Raw genomic sequence first — 24,891 nt, 5'->3', positions numbered from 1 at the left:
CGTTCACCACAGGGGTGAAGAGGTGAGAAGGGATAGTGAAGGGAAAATGACCTGGAAGAGAACTGAGGAGTCTAGGGATTGGAGGTTATGGTACAAAGGAAGAATAATGTTTTATAAGGTACAGTACAGGGAGAGGTGAAGCTCAATTGTTACAGTTGGTTAAAAATGATTTTAGAATTCTTGAACGTAGAGGTGATACATTTGCGGATGATGGCAAAGTCGAGGGTATGACTATCTTAGTCTGTGGCTAAGGTGGGGTAGAGGAGCAGCTCATGGGAGACGAGAAGGTTGAGGAACTTACTTTAGTGTATTTGAGAGAGAATCAATATGTATGTTGAGGTGAGGAAGGAGAGCATTCCAACCCTGGGAACTACCCATTGAAAAATCATGGAGTCTGGAGATAGAATGATTTGTGTGAGAAATAGCAAGGATATCAACATCGGAAAGGATTTTATTTTAACCCCGAATATATTTTTGTACCTGTGCACAAATTTACAGGTCATCTAGGTGGCATAGTGGATAAAGGCCCCAGCATGGAGTCAGGAAGACCTGAATTCAAATCCAACCTCAGAGACTTACTGTGTGACCCTGGACAAGTCATTTAATCCTCTTTGCCTCAGTTGGAGAAGGAAATGGCAAAAAACTCCACTATCTTTGCCAAGAAAACCCCAAACGGAGTCACAGAGAGTCAGATACAACTGGAAACAACTAAACAGCAAATAAAACTTTACAATTATCTCTTTTGAATTTCATCTTATTAGCCCTGAAAGTATAATCGTGTCAAGTGAATAGGAACCTTAACAGTTTTGAGAAATCAAAATAGGAAGAGGAAACAATTTTATTATGTGACACCATAGCTATAGGAATAATAATAAAGCTAGCTGGAACAGAAAAGGGAGAGACCTTTATGTACAGCCAGTTTGACACCTCTACTAAGCACTTGAGGAATGGCTAATAGTTGACTGGCTTAGTGTTTGGCAAACTTGAGACATGATATTTTTAAGTAGCCAGAGGGGTAGCCTGAAAGATACAACTCAATTAATTATAGGCATGAGAATTTAATAAAGTCACATCCTAAAGTATTTTTTCACTAAAAAATATCTGAGTTTTTATTGCCTAGGGGATCTGGCATCTACAAGGAGATGTTAAAAATGATAAATATTAAGTAGATGGGGCAGGAGAAGGCTCCTAATTTGGCAAGGCTATTTGGGCAGAGTAAGCTGCCTGGCTCCCTTTTGACTTCTAAAAACTCCCCATGAATATAGATGTATTATTGAGATTTCATTCTAGTCTGGGACTTTTTCATCAGCCAAATACTCTTTTCTGAGGGAACAGGCCCTGCTGTTTGATACAGTTGTAGGAGGACAGGCAAAAAATAGCTTGTAACACCAGAAAATAATACCCTACTCTACAATAGTCATCTGTCATATGTTTTATGGTATGAAATTAGGTGGGGAGTAGGTTCTCAAATATTGTGTATCACAGAGCAGATGTATAAGAATCAAAAGAGAAGTCAGGGGAAAATGGTTACCGAGACAACAAGACACTCAAGTCAACTCTGCGGCAGACTAATCATAAAATATCTCCAGAGGCCACTGTATAGCCACAAGCATATTCAAGAATGGAGTCCTGCCATGGATGCAGATGTTGCTTCTGGTATAGGGCATGTATTCCAGGGGCTGGCATCTGCCTCCTGCCAAACACAACGTGTGTGGCCACATCTGTTCACTACATAAAGTTAACACACAATAAAACCAAGGGAAAGGTGCCTTTAAAATAATTATTTTGCACATGCCTGTGGAAGGCATTCAATATTAGATAACTTGTTAGTTATGTGGTGTTTTTCTTTTACCTTCTGCATTTGCTATCCATGTCTCACAATTCACACATGTCTGTTTCTCAGCAATTTCCATTCTGTTCATCTGAGAACAATCTTGTTTGCAAATAATACCTGAATTATTTACAATCTACCTAAATATATTTGACAGCTAAGGAGAAAAAAAAATTGGAATGGATTAGACTATCCAATTAATCCAATAAAATATAGCTATTACTTTGCTGCATTTGAAGTACAAGTGATACACATTTGCAGTTTGAAATCCTACAATTAAATTACTAACACAGATGGAAGAGTGGACTGAAAGAAGTCATTATCAAAATGTCTTTTCTTCTTTCCTCACTTGGAATAATGGTTTGATTATAAACAAGGTGATCTCAAAGCACTGGATCACATTTTTTAAGAGCAATTCTCAATAAGATATTGCCATAAAAACAGGTATATACATATATAGATGTGTATGTGTGTATGTAAGTATGCATTATACTTATGCAATTAGTGAAGGTAATGGATATAGTTCTAAATTTGGGGTTAAGAAGTTGGGGCAGCTAGGTGGCACAGTGAGTAGAGCACTGGGCCTGGAGTCAGGAGGACCTGAGTTCAAATTCAGCCTCAGACACTTGACACATGTACTAGCAGTATGACCTTGGGCAAGTCACTTAACCCCAATTGCCCTGTCCCCCCCAAAAAAACGAAGATGCCATGCCTTTTAACTAGTTGTTTGCTCTTGGGAAAGTCATTGAACTTCTCTCTGTCTCAGTTTTCTTATATGTAAAATAGGGAATTTATTTCATAAAAATATCTACTTATTTCATAGGGCAGTGTGAGGATCCAATGAGAAAATGCACACATATGAAGATATACATATATAATTTAACAAAATTGAAGCATTATATGTCATCATATCTAATATGTTAAAACATTACAATTCAATGGATTTATGATTTAATTGATTTCAAGTTCCTTCTACCATGAAGAATGCAACCCATCCACGCCTATAGATCTTGTGAGATGTTTGTTCACATCTTCATGAAAGGTCACTGGTATCCACCCAATGTGGTGGAGACTTACCTCTATTTCTCCTCTCATCGTAAGGATACCAGTGGTAAAGTAATAATGAAGGTGATGATGACAATAATAATGACTGTAATAATTGTTATCATTTCTATTACAGCAACATACATATCTTATTTGACTTTCAAACTAACAGTATGAGACAAGTGTAATGAGTGGGGTTTTGTTTCGTTTTGTTTTGTGTTTAATTTTACAAGTGAGAAAACTAAAACAGAGAGAAGGTAAGTGTTTCACTCATAGTCACATCAACAAATTAATGTTTTAGAATTTGATCTTCCTGACATTAAACTCTGTATTTAATCTGCTATTCTATTAAAGAGAACAATAAACATAAAATATTTTAATTATCCATATACAAATAGCCCATTATAGACAACTTTACTAGGAAAATGAAGCAAAGAGATCTTCTGATACTTTTTTGTCTTTTTCTTTCTTTCTTTCTTTCTTTCTTTCTTTCTTTCGTTCTTTCGTTCTTTCTCCTTCCCTATCTTTGGACAGTAGAAGAATGGCAGAGAGTAAAACCAGAAAGTTAGTATTTGTTTCTATTTTCATTGCTATTACTCTCATTTATTATGACATGGAGAACAATGCAATTGTCCACAGATGCCCAACTTGAAAATTCAGTCGTAACACTTTTTGAAGACTCTCCCCTAACTCTCATTCAAAGCTTAGATATTCACAGATGGAGTTCTCATTGAGGCAACTACCAGTCATAAATTTCTAGAGGTAACCAACTGGTGGCAGTTACTTTTTTTGCTTCAGTTCATGAAAATACACCAGCATGCTTCTCTTTAATTATCAGACTAAACTTGCTTTTAGAAAATATATTTACTAAGATGATATAAATGGAATGGTTGGTATAGAACTTTTCTATCCCTCCAAAAAAACCTAGAGTATATTATTCCATGAAAACAAAGAGCATCCATAGGAAGTGGGGGCTCAATCCTATAGTATATGAAGCATCTACATATACACCTATATACACCTTTGCCAAAGTGTGACTTTCAACCCTAGGCTGGAAATGTCATCTTTCTTTGTACAATCCTCACACAGCTTCCCCCAAATGCAGCTCTTTGTTAGGCAATATATTTAGCTTGGTTCCCAGATTCTATTCTATTCTTAAGATATCCAACACTTCTCTCTCCCATGATATATTATGTTCTCTGATGCTTCTCCTTCCCTTGGATGATTCTCTCTCTGCATTCATTTCAGTCTTTCCTCTGTCTATCTGTTCTTGGATGGATGAGCTATTTGTCCAATAGCTATTTGTCCAGAGCTATTTGTCCAATAGTTCTGACCTGGCCTATATTTTTCTCACCAATGTGATGCCTCCCAGTTCTTCCTCTGCTTTTTGTTGCAACTTTCAAAACTATAAACATTTAATATTCAACTGGCCTACTCCCAAAGTGATTTGCTATTTTTATACAGAGTTTCAGGGTCTTCTATGCTCTGACATTCAAGTGATGTTTCCTGTGTGTTGTCCCCTGCCTTTTACCCAATGACCAAAACCGTACTATCCTCTGGAATTGATTTAGTTTTCATTCACACTTTGTAAGGTTATAAGAAAATTCTTCAACACTCTTCAATTGGTGAGTATTTTCTGGGCTTTCTGATGGATTTATTGTGTGTCTCCATATCAATTTCTAGGTGAAGCAGCAAGGCACCCTGAGGGAGTGAAAAGTGGTCACATGTGCTATGAAAATCAAACTACCACCATCCTTGACCATCATTTCTTCTCAGATCTCAGTGGAGAAAGCCCAAAACACTGAACCCAAGAACTTTGGGGTAGCATTGCCCTCACCCAGCCAAACCACCAGACCTGCTTCCATCCTAGACTCCACAACCACCATTAAGAGGAGAATCATTGCGAAGAGGGGGCCCACTTTTCTCATCACTACAAGCAACAACTGCTGACCAGCTGCCACCAACATACCAACGAGTAAGAAGGGTTGCATTTAATGTCTGATCTCCCCAGTTTTCTCGTTATACTATTGTAACAACAATGTTGCTAGCAGCAGCTGTGGAGGTAAAAGACCACAACAACAAGACCAATAACGAGAGCACACAGGAGGGCTGCTAGCACAGTTTCTTTGCTCTGCTTTTCTATGGAAAGCAACTTTAAGGGGTTAACAATCTCACTTTAATTAAACACATATATCATTCACTTAGTTCAGGGGAAAAAAGTCAGCACCTTGAACTTCAGAGCAAATAAAAACAGAAATTATAAGCAGAGCAAAATAACACAAATCAACAGACAAGCTTCTATCTGTCTGACCACAAACATTAAATATATAGTTACCAGAGAGAAGCACCAACATCTGGGTTTTCAAAGCCAGTGGGGCTCCAAGGGGTCAGTGCCTACTTAGCAAAAGGGTGTGGGAAGGATCCTTAATCACTAGCACCACATCATATACATTGTTTCCAATCAATGACTCTTGATACAAAGGCAAGACTCAAAAACAGCTGATTACCTGAGTGCTGAGAAGCACTCCAAAACAAAAGACAACAAAAGGTCGCTCTGTACCTGCCCAATTCAAACATAGGCAAGACTCAAATGCGCTTAATTGCCTTAGCATTCCAAAAGAAAAAACAGTAAATAAAAAACAGTCCCACACTTCTTACATTACAGCTAGATTGCTCAATCTGGGACTAGAACTCATGTACTGTATTCATACATACATCTAAACCAATATTGTGTCCAGTATACCAAATAGAGATATTTAAAAGTTGTGTTCTCACAGCAGGCTTTTGTGAAATCTATGTATAGCATATGGAATATCCATGCAATGTTTTCCCCAGTCCACCAAGAAAGTTAGCACAGGATTGAGTGTCAGAGGCAGAGGAACAAAGGAGAGGAACAATCCCTCTCCTCTAAATCTTTTTCTCCTTGACTACTGGATACCCTAAAATAGTACGTTGTCTAAAGGGAATTCAGGTTTACATTTAAAATCACCCTCTCTGGACTTTATTTCTCATAGTTTTAGTGTGGTTAAAAAGTTGTTACAGCCATCGTTGATAAGTTCCTAGAAAACACTGTGTTCCTGCCCAAGGTCAGCTTCTGGGCCAATATGAGCACAGGATGGTAAATTGCCTTTATTCCAGACACACTATACCTCTCTGCCTCCCCAAATGCTCAACAAATTATGATATAAGCAAGTCTAGAATGCTAAATATGTTTTATATATAAAGGAGAAAAAATCAGGACAGGAAGAGTGAATATAATACTCAGTGGAGGGAAAAATGATCAGCATAAACCGAAGGTATGACAGCAAGGGATTCTGACTGCAGGAAACTGGCAAGATGTTCTTAAATGGGGCCCAGGGAGGACAGTTAATCAGATCCTCACCATGTGGCCCAAAGCCATGGGGAAATGGGAGAAAGGAAATCTAATGTAGTCCAAATCTAGTCTTCAACACCCATTGCAGCACCTCCATATTCTGCAGTTGCATAGACGTTCCGTGGCCAAATACTGGAGAGGAAACAAATGTGGAAGGATAAACTGCACTAAGGATGCATCGTTCTATCAATATGTAAAATATGCCCACTCCTCTCAAAATTTGCACCTCTCTCTCACCTTCCCAGAACTCCCCTTCAACCACCCCAGACACATGGCCTTCCAGAGTTTCTCTCTGAAATATCTGGTGATGTGCAGTCTGGTGATTGGTATTCCTAACAAGACCTGTCTACAAAAGAAGGACAGGATGAATGAGTGAATGACTAAATATAGGAATGAATGAATGAATTTCCTGTGCTTTTGTTGACAACTGACAGCTTCTCATCCTGCAGCTTAAAAATGCCACCTTTTGAGAATCTTGGAATCTTTTATGTTTGGTTATGGTTCCTGTTTGCAAAGTTTCAAACTTTAAATGAAAATGAATCCCTCTGCAAGGCAAGATTATAGTTAAAGTACAAAAATCAATCCTTTTTTAGATTGAGAGAATTATGCATTGCTCAGCTGATATTCAGCTCTATTTAGAACTTTTTTTTAAAGGACTATCTTTCCACTGAAGCTTATTGATTTGTTGTCCACTATATTAAAGATAAAGGAGAGACAATATGGAAAATAAAACCCATGTTTAAAGAGGTTCCAAAGCCGTTTTAACACACAGGAAGGGTGTTGAGCCTAAGATGCTATGTCCTAGGAAAGAAATAACATCTGAGTAGTTGCCAATGGGACTGCTCTCCCACCAGCAGGAGTGTCATGGCAGGGATGGTCATTGGAAGCCGTGGGACAGCCTCCCTCACCCCACCCCATCACCCCCATAGTTTTATCATGGCAATGATGCTCATTGGTATCTACGGTTTGGACAAGTTATATTTAGGGCACCTGTTTTGGTGATAGTCAATATCTATAAAGAACATCACAAGTTACTTAAGGTAGGGTGACAATGTTGAAATGTGAATTATTTAGGAAGTTAGAAGCTTTTCAGAAACTAGAGGACCAACTTGTGGTTTTGCATTTTGGGAGATAAAGGTATGGAATATTTTGTTTTTTAACAAAACGATAATGATATGATAATCTATCTCCATCTCTGGCTTTTCCCTCAATTTTGAATCTTGCATCTCCAACTTCTCTTAAGCTATTTCTCCATGATAGCTTCTTCACTGCCACTTGAAACTCTACATGCCCACTTATGAAATCATTTACTGGCCACGTTTTCAACTTTTCCTTCTCTATTACAGAATCTCAGTTTGGAAGGAGCTCATATCTATCTTACCAATAATACCTTCTTTAGCAATCTCAACCTCATCCAGATTCTGCTGAATCCTTCTAGTATGGGGGTATGCACTACCTCCTAAGGTAGCCGTTGCACTTATGGACAGTTCTAATTTTCATAAAGTTCACATACATATGTGTGTATGTATATTTATATGTATGTGTACATGTTTATGTATATGTATATGTGTATGTGTATGTATATGTATATATGTACTCATATTCAATCTAGTTCAGCTTAGATTCAATCTGGGTGGCTGGCGTTAGTATCACAAATGCTCGGGTTGCCTAAGAGCCTACCCATTATGGAGAATCTTCAATAAATTTTTCTCTTTGGTTGTAGGAAGGCTTCAGTCGAATTCATTCGAGTAGGACTCAGCGTGTTGGTATTTTGGGGTCCTGAACAGCCCTAAAACCTCAACATATCTGATCTCAACATTTTGGTTCCCTGAGACTCGGAAAAACTGCTAATTTCCAAGTTCTTCTCCAGCTAAGACTGGAAGGTATTGTAAGCCTCCCCTTTTTTGGCCAGGAATCCTGAGGGTCTTCCCCTCCCAGTTTGAATTTTCTTTTTTGGAGTTTTGATTAAAGGGGCCATCCCTTGATTGACTTCTTAAAGAGGCCTATTCCCTGTATGGGGGTTATCTCACTCAAAGTGAGAACCTGAAAAGACCTTAGATTGAAAGGGCCAGGGTCTCCCTATGCATACTGAGCCATCTCCAGTCATCCTGATGAATATCACGCCACTGGACCCAGATGGCTCTGGAGGAGAAAGTGAGGCTATTGACCTTGCAAGCCCTCCCTCACTCAAATCAAAGTCAACCTCAAGTCATGTCATCATTTCCCTGATGTCATGATCCCCTTTGAGAATGAAGGACAAACATAACAACAACAGTATGTAACTCATCATATATGACATAATTCCTAGTCCTCCTTTCTTCCTGGTCATCATCCTATGGGTCCAAGCAGTTTATGCATAATTCCTCTTCCACACACAGTTCAAATACTAGATTATTTGTCTTCTCAAGGCTAAATATTCCTAGTCCCTTTAACTCATCATATGTGGCATGATTCCTAGTCTCCTTTCTTCCTGGTCATCATCCTATGGATGCACTTCAGTTGGCTGTACATTTTTTTTCTCCATATGGGGTTTTATGAGGGAATAGAATTGAGGAACAATCATCTATCTCCTTCTGGACATTGCTACTGTTAATTTAGCAAAGGCAGCTGAGGCATCAAGATAGCACAATGCATACGATGTTGGACTTGATTAGGAAGGCCTGTGTTCAGAGCTTAATGCAGACATAACTAGATATTTGACCCTAGGCAATTCATGTAACATCTCTTAGCCTCAGTTTCCTCATCTGTAATACTGAGATAATAATATCAATCTGCTAGAGTTGTGGGGTTCAAATGAGATAACATATGTAAAACACTTTACTAACCTTTAGGTGCCATGTAAAATCTGGCTAATTATTATAGTTCTAACTTTTTCTTGTTTGCTATGCCACACTTGTTAATTTATACTAAATTTGTAGTCCATAATATCAGGTTTATTTTGACCCCCCAAGTGTAATTTTAAAAATGTATTTCTATTATGCATATTTTTTCTATTTTATGTGGGGCAGATAGGTGGCACAATGGATAGAATATTGGGTCTGGAGTCAGGATGATGTGAGATTACATTTGGCCTCAGAGATTTACTAGCTGGGTGACTCTGCTCAAGTCACTTAACCTGTTTGCCTCAGTTTTCTCATCTCTAAAATACTCTCAGGGTTCTTGTGAGAATCAAACAAGACAATAATCACAGACTGATTAGCACAATCTCTGCCACGTAGTAACCATAATATAAATTTTAGTTATTATTATTGCTGTTGATAGTGATAATCATGATATGATATTTGATTTAGCTTAGTATTCTGGTTTGTCAACATTTTTGGAAACTCTAATCAACTTAGAAGCTATCTTTTCTGCTTTGAGTCAGCTGTAACTTTCATAAGATTTTTATCTCTACATTTACTTGTCATTGATACAAATTTTGAAAAATATTGGACTAAGGAAAAATCATAATAGAATTTCATTAAAGACCAACCTATAACATTCATGCATTAATGACCACTTTGTGTCTCATTATTCAATCTGTTCTCAGTTTGTATAACTTTACCATTCTTTGGTCCGTATCTCTCTGTCTTTTCCAGGAGGATGTCAAGACTTTGTCTAAAGCTTTGCTGAAATCTTATTATGCTTTAGAGCCAGCATTTATATAGAACCTACTATATACCAAATACTGTGTTATTATTATGGAATTGAGTGCTGTTATCATCCCCACTTTACAGTTTAGGAGCAACAGAAGTTAAATAATTTGCCCAAGGTAACATAGGTAGTAAGTGCCTGAGGCTCTATTTGAATTGAGAACTTCCTGACTCTAGGTCTGATGCTCTATCCATTTTGTCACCTATTTGCCTCTATAGAAATACTTGATCTACCACACTAGTTCTGTCTTTTGTTTGTTCATTTTGCTTTTATGCTTTTTTCCCCTTTTTCTTTTCATTGGTCCAAACTCATGGCTTCATCGGTGTGGGGAATTTCTAATGAGGAAACTTCCTTTATCAGTGCAGTTTAACAATTTTTTTTTCCCTTTTTTGGAGGGGGGAAGGAAGGGCAATTGGGGTTAAGTGACCTACCCAAGGTCACACAGCTAGTGTGTCATGTGTCTGAGGCTGGATTGGAACTCAGGTCCCCCTGACTCCAGGATCAGTGCTCTACTCACTGTGCCACCTAGCTGCCCTGTAAAGTGCTTTCTTAGAGAGTCTTCTGGGCAGTGAAAAGTTAAGTGTTTTGCCTTGGGTTACATGACCATAGTAATAGGCAGTAATTCAACCCCTCTTACTAGCTTCTAGGTTAGATCTATCGATTACGCCACACTATTTATGCTGTTTAAAAAAGCAAATGCAATTATTCTTTAATAACTGGTTCCTTACAAGCCATATTACTATTAGAGATCACTATTTCCCAAGTTCTATAAGGATGATTCCTTAACCTATTATTCAACAAGAGACACATGTTGTAAATCACCATTTTCCTTATTCAGACACAAAATCTTTGCTATTTTAACTTTTCTTTATCTCCTTTATTCACTACTTTGAATTGATCTTCATACCATGTTTATTTTTAAAATGTTTATTTGCCTCTTTCTTTTCATTACTATTAACCTCAGGCTTGTGGAAGCCCTTCTCATTCCCTTGCTTCAACTAAGGTAATTGCCTACAAACTGGTCTTTTTGCCTCCATCCTTTTCCAGTTCTGGATTTATTCCGTATTTTGATGCCAGAATATATCAGTAATTCAAGGATCTATAATTTTGTGTTTACTATTGCAAATGATATAGATTAATAATAGCTACCATTTATGTAATAACAATTTGTTTCACAAAACTCTTCACTAATATTAAATCATTTGAGCATTGTAACATTTGGAGGTAGGTGCTATTTTTATTCCCATTTTACAGATGAAGAAACTGAGGCAGAGAACAGTTCAATAACTTGCCCAAGGTCATACTGCTAGTAAATCCCTGAGACCAGACTTTAACTCAAATCTCCCAGATTAAGATCTTATGAACTATGTCTCCTACCCTGGCTACATTGCAGTCCATATTAGATTGTGACAAGAAAAAAAAATGTCAAATATGGCAACCAATTTTTTGGCCATATAACATTCTATTCCTAATTAAGCTCATTCTCAGATGATAAATAGGTAATACAAACACATATACATACATACATACATATATAGATATATGTACATATATATGTGTATGTGCATACACTTTGCATATACTTTCAATTTATATATGTTCACATCACGTCTATTGGAATCTAAAGTACTTGAGTGCAGGAACTGATTTATTTCAATCTTTGTATCACCAGCATCTAGTATATTGCTTTGTACCTAATAGAAGATTAATAGATGCATGCTACATTCTGAATGAATGAATGCATGAACAAATTAATTGATAATTATGGTTGACATATACTCAAATCCTAAATACCTGACCCAATGCCTGAAATGCATTCTGAGTTCATCTCTGTTCTTAGAGTTCTTAGTTTCCTTTTAAGCTCCACTCAAACATCATCTCCTAACATGATACCTTTTTCTTACCACCACCCCCAACTACTTTCATCCCTCCAAGATATTACATATGTATCATATATACGACATCTATATACACATACATAAATACATACATGTATGTGTGTATATATATATATATTGAGAGAGAGAGAGAGAGAGAGAGAGAGAGAGAGAGAGAGAGAGAGAGAGTGGTGTCTCATTTGATAGAATGTAAGCTCCTCAAGGAAAATCTCTTTCTCCCTTCCTCACCCATATCCTTAGTCCTGAGCACTGTGCCTGGCACCTCTTAGGTATTTTAAAAGTCCTTGTTGATTTGTTTAACTTTAGTCTGGGAGCATTGGCCAGAACTCAAACACCATTTTCATCACCCATTATATGGCATTAGAGCTGAATTGAAGTAGATGATCACAGCTACATTTTTCTAAAAATTCTAATTTTACTATTTTGTTCTTCTCAATAACCATACTATGAACTTAAGAGAATTGGGAGTGTTAAACAAATATTTAGCATCTATAAAAAAGTGGAAAGAATACTTAATTTATAGTTTGAATCTTATCCCTGACACTTACTGGCTATATAAATTGATGAAAGTATTTATCTTCCTTGTGCCTCATATTCCTTACCTGTAAAAGGGGTACAATATCACATGAACTATTTACTTAATAAGGTTGTTGTGAGGATCAAGTGAGACAATAAATGCAAACTATTATTAGGGCTTAGAGTTTTATTAAAAAAAAACAATATAAACACTACGTATACGTGACCCTATGTAATGTATTAGAAGCACACTTTCTTGGCATCTGGTCAAGTAAAAATAAAGCCTTGATCACAGAAAAATAAAATACTAGAATCTCATTTTGGAGCAAGAGAGCATGACATTTCGTGAATGTAATGTATTTCCTTCCTTCTTCCCCCCTGAAATGTCAGAAGGCTCAGTATCAATCATTAGGTTTCCTTTAACCAGATTTATTTGGGGTGTTAACCACTATCATCCTCATCAAATGTGGTCATCAGTTTTTAAATTATCTTTACATGTGTGATCATCTTCTAGTGCAGCAGGATTTAAACTTTGGCTGTTGCATTACAAATCAAATGTATTAAGCATATCCAAGGGCTGTTTTGGAGTTCACATTCAAGGTCCTTGATTGTGCAGGCATAAGATGGGAGGGGAAAATAACATTCTAACAGTTGAAAAAAATTCAACTTTTAACATTTCTCAAAATATACAAAGCTCACTTCCACCTCAGCCAGCTTAAAGTTCTGAAACTGAAAATATATGGTTGATTTCAAGTGTATAAATACTACCATGCCCTGGTAGGGCCATGTCTGGAATTATGCTCAGTTCTTAGCACTACATTTTGGGAAGAACATTGGCAGATTGGGATATGTCCAGATGAGAGCCAATTGAATGATAAAGAGAGAGAAAATGCGTTATACTAGGACTAGTGAAGGAGCTGTAGTTATTTATTTTAAATAAGGGAAAACTTGGTCTCACGTGGAAGGAGATTAGTTTCTTTCCAGTATTTAAGGGCTATCATACAGAAAATAGATCAGATTAGTTCTGCTTGTCTGTCAGGCAGAAATGGGGCAATAAGTGGGAGTCACACAGAAGTTAGATGTTCTAATAGTTAGAGATATATACAAATGAAATCAGTTACTTCACAAGGTTTCTCCTGTTTGGAGATCTTCAGATAGAAACTGGATGGGTGCTTGTTAGAGTTCCCGTAGGTATGATTCTTCTTCAAAATGAAGTTGGAATAAATGATTCTCAAAGTCTCATTCTATTTTGAGGTTCTATAATGACATGACAATCCAAATACCCATTGTCATGCTTGGTGTTCCCAGAGATGGAGGGATTTGAGCAAGGCCAAAAGTGAAAGGCCATGTGAAAATGGACATGTGAGTTATTGACTCTGATGGATAGGGATATTCTTCTGTATCCGGATGAATTATTTTGATCCTGAAGTGATGAGAACTATTAAAGTTTGCTTGTTCATATTACACAGTTCTGCCCTTAGCAAATATTGAAGAAAGACGATCTATAATTAACCATGGCATAACAGAATCAAAGAATCTCAGAGCGGGGATCTTATTTGTTCAAAATTTATTTATCCAAAAGTTGTTTGCATGTTGTGTTCCCAATTAGACTGTGAGCTAGGATAGAAACTACTTTTCCTTCTCCCCTTCCTTCCCATCTCTTGGCTTTCTTTGTATCCCTAGCATTTAGCACTGTGCCTGTAACATAGCAAGTGTTTAATAAATTGTACTCGACTGACTGTAAGAGAGCCCAGAAATCAATCGGTACCACTTTACAACATTCCTATTACGTGATCATATAACATCTGTGTGAAGTATAATATTGATAATGAAGTCATTATCTAAAATATGAGTCAATTTCACTTTTGAGAAATTCAGTGAATGTGAGAGCATAGAAGGAAGTTCCTAATTAGCTAAAGGTGAGTTCTGCAATTGGAAGAAGAGATGCTTACCCAGAGAACACAGGTGTGGTTGGACAGGATTAGTTTTACCCGAAAGGCAACAAAGCTGTCCTTACAACTTAATTGGCCCCTTCTCTCTCTCTCCCTGGTCCAATGGGCCCACATCTAATCACTTGGATTTGGAGGAATACCATTTTGCCTAGGTGACCAATGCTTCTATCTACTATGGGAAAGGCATACACAGTTGGACTTAGCAGCCGCTAAGAGAGAAAATCCTAGGGAAAGATAGTCTTGGCAAGTAGCCTAAGCTCTAGGTTGCATGACTGGCACATGAGATAGCCTTGAGAGATAGGGCAGAGAAGATCTGCATCTACACTAATTACTGAGCAATATCCATGGATCTGACCAATGGGTTGGGGGCCTACAGAGCCCCAGGACTGGACCAATCAAAGGCTCTCCCCTTTGGGATCAAGTCCAAGGGAGGAATTTTGCTAATGCCCCCCACTATATATAATTGTACCCATCAGAGATATCAAATGTTTAACAACCAGGTTGGAGCCATTTGAAAAATAGTGAAGGTTGGGTAGTATACATTGAAATACAGACCATGGGGTAGTGACACCATGTTGTTTCAGGCACAAGCCATATCCCCCAAAGTCCTCTATTCCTGACTAATTGGGCTCCTTCTGACATTTGAAGTACCCACCTAAATTAAATAATCTTCAATCTCTTCTTTACTAGTAAAACACTATTCTCCAATTTCAGGGGAAAAAAGATTCAACATTGCTAACCAATAGTTCTGTCATTATGAACCTGACTACACTGGGAGGCTGGACACCCAGAAGTCATGTCTGTGATTAATCAATGCACCTGGAAGGTTTTCTGCTTTAGTGGTTTCTAAAATCCAATCTCCAGGAAAAAAAATTAATCAGAATGAATTGTTTTTGTACATAATTCCAGATGACCCTCTCTAGAACTTTCTTATCTCTTTACCAGTGCAGAATTACTTTGGCTTCAATGTCTTTGCCCCCTCAAAGGACTCCATATACCCTGGAGAGGAAAGTTCCACCACAATTAACAGAATTCCTTTCCACAGGGATAGTTCAGACAATTCCTTCTCAGAAAGAGCTTGAGGGATTAAAGGTTGTATCACTGGAAGGCCCCTTGCTTTCTAATAGCATAGCAGTTTCAGAATAGAAACTCCCTACATAACTATAATGGGTATGTATTTATGTGAAAAACAGTCTCCTAGGTAATTCATAGTCCCAATATAAGGATGAGCGAGTCTTTATTTGCTTGATGTGGAAGAATGGGGCAGTTCTACAGAGGACACTATGTGGGCAAAGTTTTTGTATTATTTATGACTCTTAGTGAGGGGGACATTTTGTTGTTTAAGCCATAGAATATTGAATAGGTAGTATAGTTGAGAGAATGTTGTTTATAAAGTGAAATAGGGGGGAGGGGAGGTGTGGAGAAAAGATGGCAGTGGGAAAGCAGGGACTTACATAAGCTCACCCCCCAGGTCCCTCCAAACACCTATAAAAATGGCTCTGAACAAATTCTAGAGCTGCAGAACCCACAAAATAGCAAAGGGAAGCAGGGCTGCAGCCCAGGACAGCCTGGATGGTCACAGGGCAGGGTCTATCACATGGAACAGGGAGCGGAGCGGAGCAGAGCCCAGCGTGGCTGTGCCAGAACCAACCAGACTGGGAGCCGGGTGGAACAGGCATAGAGCCCTGAATCAGTGAGCTGTGGCAGTTATCAGACTTCTTAACCCACAAACGCCAAAGACAACAGAGAAGGTCAGTGGGTAGAATTGCTAGAACAAAGTGAAAGAAGTTCACAGTTGGCCACCGCCCCAGGGGCAGCAGAGGTGGTGCAGCTCTGGGGCTGCTTCAGGCTTCAGTTGATTCCGGCCCCAGGCCCACCCTGTGGGAGGAATTAAGCAGCAGATCAGACCGGGAGTGCAGAGCCTGCTTGGATCTGAGTCGCGGTCCAGGTTGGCGGTTCTTGGGGGAGTAGGAGTGCTGCTGTGGCAGAGCTTGCTGTGTAGAAGTAGCTCTGAAAACAGCAGCACAAGGCCCCTAAAGTTTGGGACAAAGTACTCTCTACTCTACAAGCAGTCATACCCTGATGAAAAACTCAAGGGCCAAATTGTTGGCTGGGAACATGGCCAGGCAGCGAAAATGCACTCAGGTTCAGTCTCAGACTTTGGAATCTTTCTTTGGTGACAAAGAAGACCAAAACATACAGCCAGAAGAAGTCAACAAAGTCAAAGAGCCTACATCAAAATCCTCCAAGAAAAGTATGAATTGGTCTCAGGCCATGGAAGAGCTCAAAAAGGACTTGGAAAAGCAAGTTAGAGAAGTAGAGGAAAAATTGGGAAGAGAAATGAGAGTGATGCAATAAAACCATGAAAAACAAGTCATTGACTTGTTAAAGGAAACCCAAAAAATACTGCAGAAAATAACACCTTAAAGAATAGACTAACCCAAATAGCAAAAGAGCTCCAAAAAGCCAATGAGGAGAATGCCTTGAAAAGCAGAATTGGCCAAATGGAAAAGAAGGTCCAAAAGACCACTGAAGAAATACCACCTTAAAAATTAGATTGGAGCAATTGGAAGTGTGGCAACAATCCGGCTAGCAGCTACTGTGGGGGTGAAAGACCAACAGAAGCCCAACAACAAGAATGCTGCTAGTACCCTGCAAAAGCCCAGGTTCTTTTAATATGCTTTACTCAGGAAAGCAATGTTAAGGGGTTAACGTGCTTATTTTAATCCAGCATACAAATATCACTCACTTAGTTCAGGGGATAAAGGAAGCACTCTGAACTTTGGAGCAAATACAAATTACAAACATGGACAGACAGACCAAATACAATTCATAGTTACCAATATCTAGGTTTGGCTTGGGAACTCATAACAAGGGCTGGCCCAGAATCACACACGCCACCACAGCTGTGGGTAAGAGCTCTGAAAAACAGAAAGACAACCCCTGGTTTTATATCTTTTTAAGGGTCAAGGGTGAGTCACACATGCGACTCTCCCATCATCACAAAGAGGTGACTTAAACCCACGTGGTCTAAAAGCCTCTGATTTCCCAAATGTGTCACTCAAACTCATGTGCAAACTAGGCCCTCCCCTGAGGCAAGGAGGTCACCAAGGACTGCCAAATCTAATCAAGGAAACAAAGGCCAAACTCTTGAAGTGCACTTGGTTGAACTGAGTGCTAAAAGCCCATTTTGTTTACCAACACAGGAAGCCAGTGACTTTATGAGAAATCAAGATATTATAAAATAGAACCAAAGGAATGAAAAAGTGGAAGACGATGTGAAATATCTCATTGGAAAAACCACTGACCTGGAACATAGATACAAGAGAGATAATTTTTAAATTATTGAACTACCTGAAAGCCATGATCAAAAAAAGAGCCTAGACATCATCTTTCAAGAAATTATGAAGGAAAACTGCCCTAATAGTCTAGAACCAGAGGGTAAAATAGAAATTGAAAGAATCCACCGGTAACCTCCTGAAAAAGATCCCAAAAAGAAAACTCCTAGGAATATTGTTACAAAATTCCAGAATTCTCTGGTCAAGGAACAAGCAGCCAGAAAGAAACAATTTGAGTATTGTGGAAACACAATCAGGATAACACAAGATCTAGCAGCTTCTACATTAAGGGATTGAAGGGCTTGAAATATGATATTCCAGAGGTCAAAGGAGTTGGAATTGAAACCAAGAATCACCTACCCAGCAAAACTGAGTATAATGCTAGAAGGCAAAATATGGATTTTCAATAAAATAGAGGACTTTCAAGCTTTCTCAGTGAAAAGACCAGAGCTAAATAGAAAATTTCACTTTCAAACACAAGAATCAAGAGAAGCATGAAAAGGTAAACAAGAAAGAGAAATCATAAGGGACTTACTAAATTTGAACTGTTTTGCTTACGTTCCTACATGGAAAGATGATGTGTGTAAAATCATGAGACCTTTCTCAGTATTAGGGTAGTTGAAGGGAATATACATAGACAGAGGGCACAGGATGAGTTGAATATGAAGAAATAATATCTAAAAAATAAAATCAAACTAAGGGATTAGAGAGGAATATAGTGAGAGAGGGAGAAAGGGAGAGATAGAATGGGGTAAATTATTTCACATAAAAGTGGCAAGAAAAAGCAGTTCATTGGAAGGGAAGAGGGGGCAGGTGAGGGGGGAATGAGTGAATTGTGCTCTCACCAGATTTGACTTGAGGAGGGGATGACATACACACTCAATTGTGTATCTTTCCCCTCATAAAAGTAGGGGACAGGGAATAAAAAAGTGGGACAATAGAAGGGAGGGCAGAATGGAAGAAGTAATCAAAAGCAAACACTTTTGGAAAGGGACAGGGTCAAGAAAGAAAATTGAATAAAGAGGGACAGGATAGGATGGAGGGAAATATAGTTAGTCTTTCACCACATGACTATTTATGGGAATGTTTTTCATAATTATACACATTTGGCCTATGTCAAATTGCTTGCCTTCTTAGGGAGAGTGGGTAGGGAGGGAAGAGGGGGGAGAATTTGGAACTCAAAGTTTTAAAAGCAGATGCTCAAAAAAAGGTTGGTTTTGCATGCAGTGAGGAAATAAGATATACAGGCAATGGGGCATAGAAATCTGTCTTGCCCTACAAGAAAGTAAGAGGCAAAGGGTTGGGATGGAGGGGAGTGGGGTGACAGAAGGGAGGACTGACTGAGGAATGGGGCAATCAGAATATATGCCATCTTGGAGTGGGGGGAGGGTGGAAATGGGGAGAAAATTTGTAACTCAAAATCTTGTGGAAATCAATGCTGAAAACTAAAAAATATCAAATAAAACAAACACAAAACATGAAAAAAGAAGTCCAGCACTCTATCTACTATGCCATGTTCCCTCTCCTGCTTCCCCCATTCCACAAGCAACTGGCAAAGGAGTGGGGAGTGCAACAAGGAGGGGAGAGACACAAAGTGGGGAGAGGAATAGGAGGAGAGGAAAGAGAAAGAGAGTTACAGTACACAATGGTGAATGGTAGAGTTCCATCAAGAATTCCCCTGTGATACCCATCAATTTGGGAATGGCTGAACAAGTTGTGGTATATGAACGTAATGGAATGCTATTGTGCTATAAGAAATGATGAGCAAGCAAATTCAGAAAAACCTGGAAAGACTTATATGAACTGATGCTGAGTGAAGTGAGCAGAACCAGGAGAACATTGTACACAGTAACAGCAACATTGAATGATAATCAACTATGATAAACTTAGCTCTTCTCAGCATTGCAATGATCCAAGACAATTCCAGAAGGCTTTTGATGGAAAATGCTATCTACATTCAGGGAAAGAATTACAGAGTCTGAAAGCAGATTGAAGCATACTTTTTGCTCTCTCTTTTTTGTTTTGTTTTGTTTCTTCTTTCTTGTGGTTCATTCCACTGGTTTTAATTCTTCTTTGCAACATGACTAATGTGAAAATATGTTTAATGTGAATGTATATGTAGAGCCTATATCAGATTACATGCTGTCTTGGGGAGGGAGAGGGGAAGGAAGAGGAGAAAATTTGGAACTCAAAACTTGTAGAACTGAATGTTTTAAACTAAAAATAAATTAATTAATTAAAAAAAATAAAGTGAAATCAGGACAGTTTGCATGCAAAAGGTTTATGACCTATTGTCAGCTTTATTGTAATGAACCCTGATGCATGATGAGTAATTAACTACACCAAAAGTGTTATCATCTTTTTGCTGTGGACTTAATATCCTGATGCTACTTACTACTTATCATCACTAGTGTATATCAGAAAAAATATCCTACTATCATGGAGCTGTCATATCTGCCCTGTCTCTGATATTCCCTGTGCTCCTCTGTTTCACTGTCACCAACCTGTATAAGAATATTCACCATGATCTGCAAAGATGTGACAACACCCGTGATACAGAGTAGATCATCAAGGTCTTAAGCTTAGAACTGCTGAAGGAAAGAAACAGAAACATAGGATATCCATCTGTTTCTCTCCCTCTCCCTTGCCTCCTCTTTCTTCCTCTACCTCCCCTCCTCTTTCCCTTCTCCGTCTCCTTTTTTTCCCTCTCCTTCTCCCTCTCTTCCCCTTCCCCCTCTTTCTCTTCCCCCTGCCTTTCTCTCAGTTTCTCTCTTTATCCCCCCTTCTCTCTCTCCTTCTCTCCTGTTCCTCTCTGTCCCTCCCCCTTCCATCATCCTTCTCCTTTCTCCATCCCACCAACCCTCTCCCTTCCCACTTGTAAGGTTAATGGGGAATAAGATCTTCCCCGCCCATAAATAGGCCTCATGTGGAACCCATTAAGGGAAGCTTGCTTGCTTGTAGGAAGGCACTGAGCCTAAAGAGTATACATTCTGAGAGGTGAGCTTTTGCTTTGGGGGGCTGACTTATGAGAAAGATGTTGTGATTCCCTGGTCAAGTGGCTATATGTTCAGAACCCTATGACTGCTCAGAGTTAAAGGCTTTCTCGATCCAGTTGTGTATGTAAAGTATACAATATTGCTTTGATTCAGGAAGTTAAAAGCTCTGTCTGTTGCTCTTTATTTTTCTTTTCTGCATTTTTCGTATTTGTATTTTATGTGATTAAAAAAGAAAGATTGTTTACCCCTCAAACAGCTATCTTTCATTAATAAGGCAGATAAAAGAACCTGCACTAGCAGCCATCCTGGGTATGCCAGTGTGGTTGCCATGACACTGCTTCTCTCCCTTCTTCTTCCTTATCCTTTGCTTTCTCTCTCTCCCTCTCTTTTCTCTACCCCTTTCTTTCTGATGACTCATTCCCCACTTTTCCTTTTCCTTTTAGTATTGGTCATGTCAGGAGGATTATGCAGTAAAATCCCTGAAAGTGGTAAAGTGTTGGAAATTCTTTTGCATGATACCCCATACTTTGCTCCTTGGAGATGTTGTGTGGTACCACTTCCTGGCAGTAGATTTCCCCCCAAAAGCAACAAAACTGTTCATGGTACTGATTGGCCAGTACTACCCCTTTCATGTAGCTTCCTGGTCACATTCAGTTCATATAGCTTCCTGGCATTAAAAAAATGTTCACACATTGAATCTGGGGAACTCTAACTTGGGGGATTTCAGAACACCATGCCAGTCAATTTGCTCTGTCCTGCTAAACTGATGATTTCTCATATGCAGAAGTAAGGGACCATGTGTAGCGAGTATAAATGACACTGTAGATTTCTTGTATTCCCTTAATGTATTTGAGGAAAGTAACCTTCCTTTTGTTAGCTATTCATTGATTTGCAAGTACCTCATTAGGTCCCAAGATAGATGATATTAGGCCCATTTGTAATAGCAAGTAACTGAAGACCAAATTTAGTATTCCCAGGCTCTGAAGAGAATTTGCCACTTTTGTCTAGGGTGACAAGAAAAAAGGGTACAGTTTTTCCACACCCAGCTTATGGGGAATCAGAATAATTAATATGATTATCAAAACAGAAGCATTAATATTTCTGTATCAAATGAACATTTATTAAGTGCTTACTATATGTCAGGCACTTCTAGGTATAAAAATTAGTCAGGACTTTCTTGGGACTGCCTATCCTAGAATCATACTGCTATCACTCTCACTGAAATTTCTAAGGGTACTCCTGAGAATTTGGTGTCTTTCTTCAATGCTATCAATTCCAGCCTCTGTTCTGGATATTCCCTCTCCCTCTCTAGCCCTATGACTAGTCACCAATGACTAATATACCAGTTCTCTTTTACCTAGTACAATAAATTATCTTCAACAAAAGGATATTTGCTTTGAAGATACAGCAGTAAAAAAAACTTAAGCATTTCTCTCAAACCCTTCAAGGACACTCTCCTTAGTCTCTTTATATCCCCATAGTTTTCAAGGGAAATGGGCTCACACAGCAGTTTATACAAACGCTGGCATAGAAGACAAGCTTCACTGGACCAAATTAGATGAGAAAACTGATGCTGTGAAAACCTGTATGCAGACCAGTGAGGTTTCAGACCCAGAACAGAGACCAAGTCGTATTTTATAAGCTGCAGGAAGATTCCAAACCTGAAAGTTGATGTATTCATTTCTATAAAAAAATTTCTCACTCACAAGACAAGATTTGGAGTTGGAGGGCAACTTAGAGGCCATCTAGTAGAACCTCCTCATCTTACAAATAAGGAAACTGAGGACCAAAGAGGTTAAGTGACTTGCCCAGTGTCACATGGATAGTAAATGACAGGACCGGGATTTGAGCCTATACTCACTTCAAATCCAGCTCTAGATCTACTGTACTCATTTTCTGAATCTGAACTGGGCTTCATTCAGCTATCATCATTATCCAGATTCCACCCTACCCTTTATACTCTTTCCTCCATGTGCCAAGTGATGTAGATTGGGACCAGCGAAAGGAGACAGCAAAGTGAGTAAGGATTTGTAGTTCCATCATTGTCGATTTTTTTGGCCATAACAGTTGATCTTTCCAATACTTGGCATCTTGTTCTCTCTTGCAAAAGATCACCAAAAAAGTTTGTTTTCCTTGAAGCAGTGTTCTAAATTTCATAAGGGTACGGATGTCATAGGCTGTATCAGTGTCTTATTTTTCCTCCTACAGATGTATTTCCTGACACTCTAGTAAAGGAAAAAAATAATAAAAATAAGATATTCAGATAGTTTTTAAATTTTAAAACTAATTTATTTCAAAGTACCTTAGAAGCCAATGGATATGAGAGAAAAAAAGACTTAGTATCATTAACATTGAGACATTTAGTGAAATGTGAAGCCAAAGTAAATATTAAAAATCTAATGAACAAAGCGTGATACTGCCATTGAATGTACAGACTATTGATTTAAATGTGCTTCCTAATGAAAACAATTTGAAAGGGAAAGCTTGAGAGAGCCATTTTATAATAAAGTGAAAGAGAGGAGAATGCATGTTTGATGTTGTTAAAGTTCATGCTACACATCTGTGACCTTCCTCAAATTTTTAATATTTTATTTTTTCCAATTACATATAAAACATTTTAATATTAATATGTAATATTAATTAATTAATTTTATATTAATTAAATTATTTAAAATTAAAATCAATTCAACATTAATTCTTTTTAAATTTTGAATTCTAAATTCTCTACCTCAATGAGAAGGCAAGCAATTTGATATAGGTTATTTGTTGTTGTTGTTAAGATGTATCTGACTCTCCATGACCTCATTTATGTTTTCCTTGGAAGAGATACTGGAGTGGTTCACCATTTCCTTCTCTAGCTCATTTTACACCTGGGGAAACTGCGGCAAACATAGTTAAGTGACTTTCCTAAGGTCACACAGCTTATGTCTGAGGCCAGATTTGAACTCATAAAGATGAGTTTTCCTGACTGTAGACCAAGAACTCTATTCACAGAACCACCTAGCTGTCCATTGATAGAGGTTACCCCCTTCATCAAATTTGTGATCGCATATTAGTTGTATTATTCTGTATGTTCTGATACCTACAGGCTAAATAAAGACTTGAATTTTGACAGAAAGAAGGAATTTATAGCCGGTCTCAAAACGGAGGTAAAACAGCCTCCCGGCCGCCCCCAGCCCGACTCTGGCCGCTTTTGCCGCCACTGAGGGGAGGAGCGTCGCGATCCGAAGGAACCAGAGCAGTTGAGAAAACTGTTTATTGGTGGCTTGAGCTTTGAAACTACGGATGTTAGTTTAAGAGAACATTTTGAAAAATGGGGCACTCTCAGAGATTGTGTGGTGAAGAGAGATCCCCAAACAAAACGTTTCAGAGGCTTTGGCTTCGTTACTTATTCTTGTATAGAAGAAGTAGATGCAGCAATGTGTGCTCGGCCACATAAGGTTGACGGGCGCGTAGTGGAACCAAAGAGAGCTGTTTCTAGAGAGGATTCTGTAAAACCTGGTGCACATCTAACCCTGAAGAAAATTTTTGTTGGAGGGATTAAAGAAGATACAGAAAAATATAATTTAAGAGACTACTTTGAAAAATATGGCAAGATCGAAACTGTAGAAGTTATGGAAGATCGACAGAGTGGAAAGAAGAGAGGATTTGCTTTTGTAACTTTTGATGATCATGATACAGTTGACAAAATTGTTGTTCAGAAATATCATACTATAAATGGGCATACCTGTGAAGTGAAAAAGGCCCTTTCGAAGCAAAAGATGCAGTCTGCTGGCTCACAAAGTGGTCATGGAGGTGGCTCAGGCAATTTTATGGGTCGAGGAGGAAACTTTGGAGGTGGTGGAGGAAACTTTGGCGATGGAGGAAACTTTGGCAATGGAGGAAACTTTGGTGGAAGAGGTGGTTATGGTGGTGGTGGTGGTGGTGGTGGTGGCAGCAGAGGCAGTTATGGAGGTGGAGATGATGGATATAATGGATTTGGTGGTGATGGTGGCAACTATGGAGGTGGTCCTGGCTACAGTAGTAGAGGGGGTTGTGGTGGTGGTGGAGGACCTGGATATGGAAACCAAGGTGGTGGATATGGTGGTGGTGGAGGATATGATGGTTACAATGAAGGAGGAAATTTTGGTGGTGGCAACTATGGTGGCAGTGGAAACTATAATGATTTTGGAAATTATAGTGGGTAGCAGCAATCAAATTATGGACCCATGAAAGGAGGCATTTTTGGTGGAAGCAGCTCAGTCAGTCCTTATGGTGGTGGTTATGGATCTGGTGGTGGAAGTGGTGGATATGGTAGCAGAAGGTTCTAA

General features: G+C 38.7%; 1 pseudogene; it reads left to right on the top strand.

Annotated features, from left to right (window-relative positions):
• The first annotated feature begins 210 nt into the window (after nucleotides 1–210).
• On the top strand, nucleotides 211–24,891 carry LOC118842616 (annotated as a pseudogene).

Source organism: Trichosurus vulpecula, chromosome 3 (genome assembly GCF_011100635.1).
Source record: "Trichosurus vulpecula isolate mTriVul1 chromosome 3, mTriVul1.pri, whole genome shotgun sequence".
In the NCBI taxonomy this organism is placed as follows: domain Eukaryota; kingdom Metazoa; phylum Chordata; class Mammalia; order Diprotodontia; family Phalangeridae; genus Trichosurus; species Trichosurus vulpecula.
Note: the sequence above shows the minus strand (reverse complement) of the source record. Positions and strands in the feature narration are given on the sequence as shown.